This window comes from Microcaecilia unicolor, chromosome 5 (assembly GCF_901765095.1).
Source record: "Microcaecilia unicolor chromosome 5, aMicUni1.1, whole genome shotgun sequence".
Classification (NCBI taxonomy): domain Eukaryota; kingdom Metazoa; phylum Chordata; class Amphibia; order Gymnophiona; family Siphonopidae; genus Microcaecilia; species Microcaecilia unicolor.
The window spans coordinates 359162874-359171515 of record NC_044035.1 but is presented as its reverse complement, the minus strand read 5'-3'; positions in this window follow the sequence as shown (position 1 = coordinate 359171515).

Sequence of the window (8642 nt, the reverse complement as noted above, 5' to 3'; positions counted from 1 at the left end):
TATCCAAGAGCAAATTGACCCTTGCTGGAGAGAGTACATTGACACTCTTATCAGAATATAGCTTGATCCTGGTGTCAGAGGGTACATGGCCCCTGCTATCAGAGAGTAGGTTGACCCTTGTTTGCGACAGTACATAGACCCTATTGTCAGAGAGTAGTCTAGTCTTGGGATTCAGTTTGTTGAATTATTGCTGGCATCAGTTGAAATAATCTTCTGCCAAACCACAGCTCAAGCTCCTGGTCACGCAAAGCCACAATGTTGACTGATGTGTTTTGCTGCACTGCTTAGCAGAATCACTGAATGAAGCAGAGAGACCGCACTTGCAAAATTAACCAAATCATGGCACCCTTTCTAAAGATGGTAGATCAGCAACTGGATTTTGCTGCCCTGGAAGATTTTATGGGGGTAATTCTACAAAGTGGGTGCTAATATTTACAGGCTGAATACATATGTAAATGTTTAGAATCTTATATCCGTTTATAAGACACCAATTAGTTTTTGCAAGCTCTCTACAATATCAATACTTTCTAGTCTTCACCATAAAGTGGGTTAACCACAAACCTCAGCTGTGCCCCTTGCTGATTCATACTTCATGTCAGCAAGACTTACGCACCCACCTCCTCATCGGTCCATGGTACAATATTTTTTGTTATTTTGAAAACCTTTATCTCTTATACAATGAATGGCACTAATTTAAAACAGCAATGCACATCTTAGAGATGTTATCTCAATCAGCCGGGGCTTTCTGTCCGACATAGACTATGTTTCGCTTTGCAGCTGCATCAAGGCACACCCCCTAAAACATACAAAGGTAGAGATTAGTATTAAAAAATACTATACTAATGTTTCTCCAAATTCAAAATAAATCTATTAAAGTACCTATGAAATGACTGTGCACTACTTAGAAAACTGGCATGCAGCTCTTTACTGCTGGAACCCTCACTGCCTCCTATGGGCTCCAGCGGTAATCAGACAGGATTACCGAAAGGCATGCCTACTCCCTGCCAGGGGCATAGCCAGACTTCGGCAGGAGGGGGGTCCAGAGTCCGAGGTAGGAGGCACATTTTAGCCCGCCCAGTGCTGCCGACCCCCCACCGCCGCCGCCAACCTTCCCCCACCGTCGCCTACCTTTGCCGGCGGGGGACCCCAACCCCCGCCAGCCGAGGTCCTCTTCTTCCTTCGTTCTGTTTATGAGTCTGATGTTCTGCACGATGGCGGATTGGCGGCGGGAGGGGGGGTCGAGAGGTCATCAGCAGGGGGTCCCAGGCCCCCGTGGCCACACGTAGCTAAGCCCCTGCTCCCTACCCACTGTTGCTAGAAAATAAAATGTATTTTGTAACGCCAGAAACAGCATGTGGCAGACCCCAAACTACCACCAGGATCCTGGCAGTGCCCAGCCGTAAGGCCAATTTGGCGCATGTTACACCAGCGGTAGCCCTACTGCCGGTTAGTAAAAGAGCTCCTAAGTTTGTACCTGAGCCAAGATCACGAGCAGGAGCAGCAGCAAGCGGGATTTGAACTGGGCGCTCTAACTGCTAAGCTACTCTTCCCCATCTTATGTTGTATTTCATAGCTGAATGTCCATTTGCATAGCTTCTCTGACTAGTCCTATGGGACTGCGGAACAACACAGAGAGGGTTCCAAGCACAAAACATAACCCAAAACAACAAAAAAGTACCAAAAGCCTTCAAGAATGGAATGTCCTTTTATTCCACAATGTAGATCAATCTTGTCCATTGATGACCCGACATGGGCCGTGTTTCGGACAGCACCTGCGTCAGGGGTCGTTTGATTGCAAAAGGTCCAATGTCACTTTGACCAGCATCGAAGCAGAAAACAAGAACTAAGAACCTTAAGTACATAAGTATTGCCATACTGGTAAAGACCAAAGGTCCATCAAGCCCAGCATCCTGTTTCCAACAGTGGCCAATCCAGGTCACAAATACCCGGCAAGATCCCAAAAATGTACAAAACATTTTATACTGCTTATCCCAGAAATAGTGGATTTTCCCCAAGTCCATTTAATAACGGTCTATGGACTTTTCCTTTAGGAAGCCGTCCAAACCTTTTTTAAACTCCGCTAAGCTAACCGCCTTTACCACATTTTCTGGCAACGAATTCCAGAGTTTAATTACAAGCTGAGTGAAGAAAAATTTTCTCCGATTCATTTTAAATTTGCTGCATTGTAGCTTCATCGCATGCCCCCTAGTCCTAGTATTTTTGGAAAGCGTGAACAGATGCTTCACATCTACCCGTTCAACTCCACTCATTATTTTATAGACCTCTATCATATCTCCCCTCAGCCGCCTTTTCTCCAAGCTGAAGAGCCTTGTCCTGAGCAAGCAGGCTGGCAGATTCCTGGAAAACCCGGTTGCTGGAACAGAAGCATGGAGTATAAGATTATATATCTATTAAAATCAATATCAGTGTACCTGCTAAAAACCTTGTTTACTATATACATTGAATGTAACAGGACAAGAAAGCATTTATCTTGCATAATTTACATGAAACATTAAGTACAGGCAAATGCTTTCTGCTATTTTTCCCCCCTTTAAATGCAGTGAATTTGGTGTTTCTGAAAGATACCAGACCCTCATAGCTGGAGCCCAGAGTCTCCAGATAGGACACAGACAGCAGCAGCACCACACATGTCAGCTCTGCTTCGGAGGGGCCATCGCTGTGGATGAGAAGCTAATTGAGGTGCCTGTGCCACATTTGGCCTCTGTGCAGACTGGTCAGTGTTCAGCCACAGTGACAGGGACACCGGACTGCTGGGAAATGGACTGAGATCATCGATCCCGTGCATATGAGCCAAATCTGAAGCAGTGATTGGGAACTGAAAGGCTATTTAATACTGTAATTCATCTGGTCCTCCTCGAATACAAACAAGTTGATGGGAGAGTGCACTGTAAATAAAGAGAAAACCACAAAACGTTGCTTATTATTTATGAAGGACCCTGAGAAAATTTCTAGTGCAACAGATCAGTGTAGAGGAAGGCCGGTGCCTAACATCTCCAGGGCTTTATATATTTTTTGTAACAGTTTCAACTCTTCATGTCTTTTCCCTTTCACATTACTTACACAACAATAGCACATAGTAACATAGTAAATGACAGCAGATAAAGACCGGAACGGTCCATCCAGTCTGCCCAACAAGATAAACTCATTTTACATGGTATGTGATACTTTATACCCAAGTTTGATTTGTCCTTGGCCTTTCTCAGGGTACAGACCATAGAAGTCTGCCCAGCACTCTTCTTGAGCTAAACGTTCTGAAGTTAGTCGAAACCCCTTAAAATTTACACTCCAGCCCATCCCTATCTATTCAGTCACAATCAGGGTATAGACTGTAGAAGTCTGCCCAGCAGTGTTCCTGTACTAAAAGTTCTGAAGATTCCGGAATCTCAATTAGAAGCAACATTCCATGTAGAACCCCAAAGAGTAACATAGTAAATGATGGCAGATAAAGACCTGTATGGTCCATCCAGTCTACCCAACAAGATAAACTCATTTTACATGGTATATGATACTTTATACCCGAGTTTGATTTGTCCTTGCCTTCCTCAGGGCACAGACCGTAGAAGTCTGCCCAGCACTCTTCTTGTACTAAAAGTTCTGAAGATTCTGGAATCCTAAAGAGTTACAAGATTCCAGAATCCCAATTAGTAGCAACATTCCATGTAGAACCCCAAAGAGTAACATAGTAAATGTCGGCAGATAAAGACTTGTACGATCCATACAGTCTGCCCAACAAAACAAATGCTCATCTTGGTTTTCTCTAGAACTTCAGATCCTTAAACTCGAAGAACGGAAACTGGAAAGGAGATGGCGTAAATCTCGCCTGGATGAAGACGGGCTAAACTGTAGGAAGCACACGACAAAGTACCACCAAGCCTTAACAGCAACCAAAAAACAATATTTCTCTCAATGCATTGCACAGGCTGCCAATTCAACCAAGCAGTTGTTCAGTATAGTAATCAGCCTACTGCAACCACCACAACAGAGCCAGCCTGCCCAGTCTAAATTGAACTGCAATGATGCATATTTTGCAAACAAAATTAAGTCTCCACCAAATTACCTGCTCCCTCGACCCCTGCCCATCAAAGACAGTGCAGCAGGCAAGTATGGGCCTCATAGAAGGTGCCACAAAAATTGTGAATGCCTCTCTTTCTAGTGGGCAACTACCAACAGCATTGAAAAGGGCAGTAGTTCACCCTTTGCTTAAGAAAAACAACCTTGACCAGGAGAAACTTGAAAGTTACAGGCCAGTATCCAACATCCCATTTCTAGGGAAACTTATAGAACAAACAGTCTGTGTTCAACTCACTGATTGGCTAGAAGAGAGAAACTGGCTAGATCCATGTCAATCTGGATTCAGACCTGTTGGATTATTTGTAGTAAATAATTAGCAGATTTTAGTACACACAGCTTCAGCTTTAGAAATGTTAATTTCTTTCTTCATCTCTCTCTCATTCACCCCTGAATAATTCACTGCTGAGTCACTTTAAAGTTGAAGTAACAAAACATCTGTTTACTCACAGTTTGTAGTTAGATTATAATCAGACAGGCTTATATATACATATTACTATACATTTGTATTATCAGCTCCTTCCATGTGCTTAGATGGTAATGGATGCTCACACCACCATAGATCCTCTCAGGTTAGGAGAGATCATGAGCTCCATGTGCTCCATGTGCTGTGTCTGCTGCATCTAAACCCCCACAGGAAGTTGCATAGCTGTGTGACCTCTCTAAGTAATTCACATCAGAGGTCACAGAGTAATCACAGAGAAATAATAGGTGACAGGCAATGCATGTAAAATACAATTACATTCCAACAAACCCCTTCTCATGCATAACTGTCATGCAATTATTTATTCATACAAAGTCCAAGCTTTATACGCAGATTCACAAAATGTTCTCTGGGTAACGGTTTGGTCATGATGTCAGCTGTCATCTCACTGGTGTGACAATAGTGTAGACTGATGACCCCTTCTTTCGCCAACTCTCGCACGTTGTAGTATTTCGTTGCGATGTGCTTGGTGCGTGACTGAACCTTGTCATTCTGTGACAGTCGGATGCAGCTCTGATTATCTTCCATTATCTGGATTGGTCTCTGTTCAGCTATACCAAAATCCAGCATAAGTTTTTCAATCCACATCAGTTCTCTGCACGCTTCCGATACGGCCACATATTCAGCTTCTGTAGAAGACAAACTCACAATACTTTGTTTATGACTGGCCCATGAAATTTGTACATTTCCATACATAAACACATATCCACTTGTGGATTTATAATCAGAATGATCCCCTGCCCAATCTGAATCACAGTAACATATTAGTTTTGGATTACTATTGGCTGAAATCTTTAATTTACAATCAATGGTACCCTTTAAATACCTTACCATCCTTTTAACTGCAGTCCAATCTGATTTGGTAGGTGAGCTGACCCTTCTGCTCAAAATTCCTACTGCATTTGCTATATCAGCCCTGTACGTGGTAGCTAGATATAAAAGCTTACCTATGGCTGATCTATATTGGATGTTATCTGGTAAAGGTTCTCTTACTGTTTCATCCTTCAGAAAATCAGTGATCATGGGAGTGCTTACAACTTGGGCATCTTGCATACCTAAACTTTCAATAAGCTCATTTATTTTCTGCTTCTGGCTTAGAAAATAAGAACCATCATTTTGTTTCTCAATTTCTATACCAAGATAGTATGACACATTACCCAGTTCTTTTATCTCAACATTGAGGTTTAAACACTTTACAATGTCCTTGTACTCTTGCTCACTTTTGCTTGCAATGAGCAGATCATCAACAAAAGCTAAAATGTATGCATATTGTCCATTTCTGCACCTAGTGTACAAGCATTTATCTGCTTCACCTTGCTTAAATCCTAAATTTGTCAATATTTCATGCAATTTTTCATTCCAACATTTTGCACTTTGCTTTAATCCATAAAGACCTTTGTTTAATTTACACACTAGCTGTCTTTGTTTTGTATTTATGAAACCTGTTGGTTGTTCCATGTACAAGTCCTCAGTTATATCTCCGTGAAGAAATGCTGTTTTCACATCAATGTGGTTGACTTGCATGCCTTTTGAGACTGCAATGCTCAGAAGTGTTCTCATTGTCGTGTGTTTCACTACAGGTGCAAACACTTCATCAAAATCTTCTCCATATTTTTGAAGATATCCCTTTGCCACTAATCTGGCTTTATACCTTTCCACTTTTCCTTGTGCATTCCTTTTTAACTTGAATACCCATTTGCATCCTATAGCTTTCTTGCCAGGAGGTAATTTTGTAAGAATCCAAGTATTATTTTTATCCAATGCATCAATTTCTTCTTGTGCAGCTTTATGCCATTCAGCAGCTTCTTCTGCTGGCATTTTCTCAATCTCATCCCATGTTAAGGGCTCTTGAGCTTCTGCTGACTTTGTTAGGTAAGACAGTCTTGGGGGTGGAACACCTTTGTTTTCCCTGGATGAGCGTCTGACAACAGGTTGGTCTGACCTTTCCGCATCCTCTAAATCTGAGAGTCCTTCTCCAATTGATTCCCCTTCTCCAACTGTACTGTCTTCTTCAATGATCCTTTCTGTGTCTGTTTCCTCTGCCTGTTCCTCGTTAGATACAGATGAGTTGCTTTCAGACATCTGCCTTGGTATGGCATTTATATACACTGGCATGTCTATTATGGTTCTAGTTTCATATTCTGGATGATAAGGCTCATCTGGGATAATCCAGCCTTTATCAACCCTTTTGTTTTCATCAAAATATGTAACATGTCTTATGCCAACAATGCCAGTTTTCAGATTCAAAATTCTATATCCTTTGTGTCCTGGAGCATAGCCAACTAAAATGCCCCTTTCTGTTGTGGAATCCAGCTTATGCCTTCTTTGCTTTGGTACATGAGCATATGCTGTACTTCCAAATGTTCTTATGTGTGACAGGTTTGGCTTCCTACCATGCCATGTCTCATGTGGTGTGCGCTCAGCGCCTTTAGTTGGCATTCTGTTTTGTAGGTACACTGCTGTGAGAATTGCTTCCCCCCATAGTCTTTTAGGGAGATTGCTATCTGACAGCATACATCTGGTCATTTCCACAAGTGACCTAAATTTTCTCTCTGCAACAGAATTTTGCTCTGGTGTATAAGCTACTGTTGTGATATGTTGAATGCCTTCTTGTTCTAGAAATGTGCGCATGCTTTGTGAAGTGAACTCACCACCATTGTCGGTCTGAAGAACCTTTGGTTTTCTTTCAAATTTATTGCTCACCATGGCTACGTATTTCTTCAGCATGTCTGTGACTTGACTTTTTTCTTTCAGCAAATAGGCCACACAGTATCTAGAGAAATCATCCAAGAATATTAGCACAAATCTGTTATTTCCCAATGATGGGATATTAAACGGTCCACATAAGTCACTGTGTATTAAGTCCAGCACTTTATTACTCCTATTTCCTGTGTATGCAGGAAATGAGGGTCTTACACCTTTTTGAGTAACACAGTCTATGCATTTCTCCATTTTACCAGCATCTGCACTTATCTGAATGCCGGTGGCCAGTTGCTTACTGTAAAGATCCTGGATCACCTTAGAATCACGATGTCCCAGGCGGCGGTGCCAGATTTCCAGACTACATTTACCATCATTCTTCCCCACTTGCGCCAGATGTGAGGCTTCACCTGAAATGTTCAGCTTATAAACATCATTATGCATAAAAGCTTCAGCATACACTTCATCATTTTTAGAGATTGTGCACTTACTGTTTTCAAAATGAATCGCAAATCCCTTCTTATCTAATGTAGATACACTAAGCATATTGCAAACTGCTTGGGGAATATACAAGACATCACTTACAGGAATTTCTTTAACTTCATTAGACACTTTGCATTTTAAGAATCCAATACCTTTTGCTTGGATCTTAGCAGTCCCTGCGTTTGCAGTTTTAAGAATACCTTCCTCTGGACACATTTCCTGAAAGAAATCTTTACAATTGGTTAAATGGCATGTGCTCCCTGAATCCAAAATCCAAGTACTTTCATTTGAATTATTATTTACCATAGTCAAAGATTTTTCTGCCATTAGAAAGCCCTTGTGTTTATCTTTGTCCTTCATACATTTCCTGGTTTGAAAATTCTTTAGTTCCATTGGCTTAGGTGAGCTAGAGGGAGTGTTTTGTGTTTCCTTACACCATTTAGATACATGTCCCTCCTTTCCACATGAGTAGCAAATCAGCTTGCCCTTGGGTGGAGTTTTCCCATAGCTCCGCCTTCCTCTGTTCTTTGCCAAGAAATTTGTTTCATTTCTCTCTGACTTGCTTTGAGAACACATCTCCTCAGAATCATTTATTATGCATTCCTGCCTTAGTTTTGATGTTGCCTGTTCAAAAGATTGCCCTTCAATGGCCTCATTTACAGACCTAAAAACATCAAACTTCTTTGATAGTGAGGTAAAAAGAAATGCTCTTTTCAATGCATCACACATGGGAATTCCAGAAAGTTCTAGCTTTTGAAATGAAGACATAAGATGCATAATGTGATCATTACATTTACTTTTATCCCTTAATTTGGTTTCATTCAACTCTGCCAACCAAATTGGTTGCTGCTTTGCATATGTAGTTGCATACATAGTTCTCAGTTTA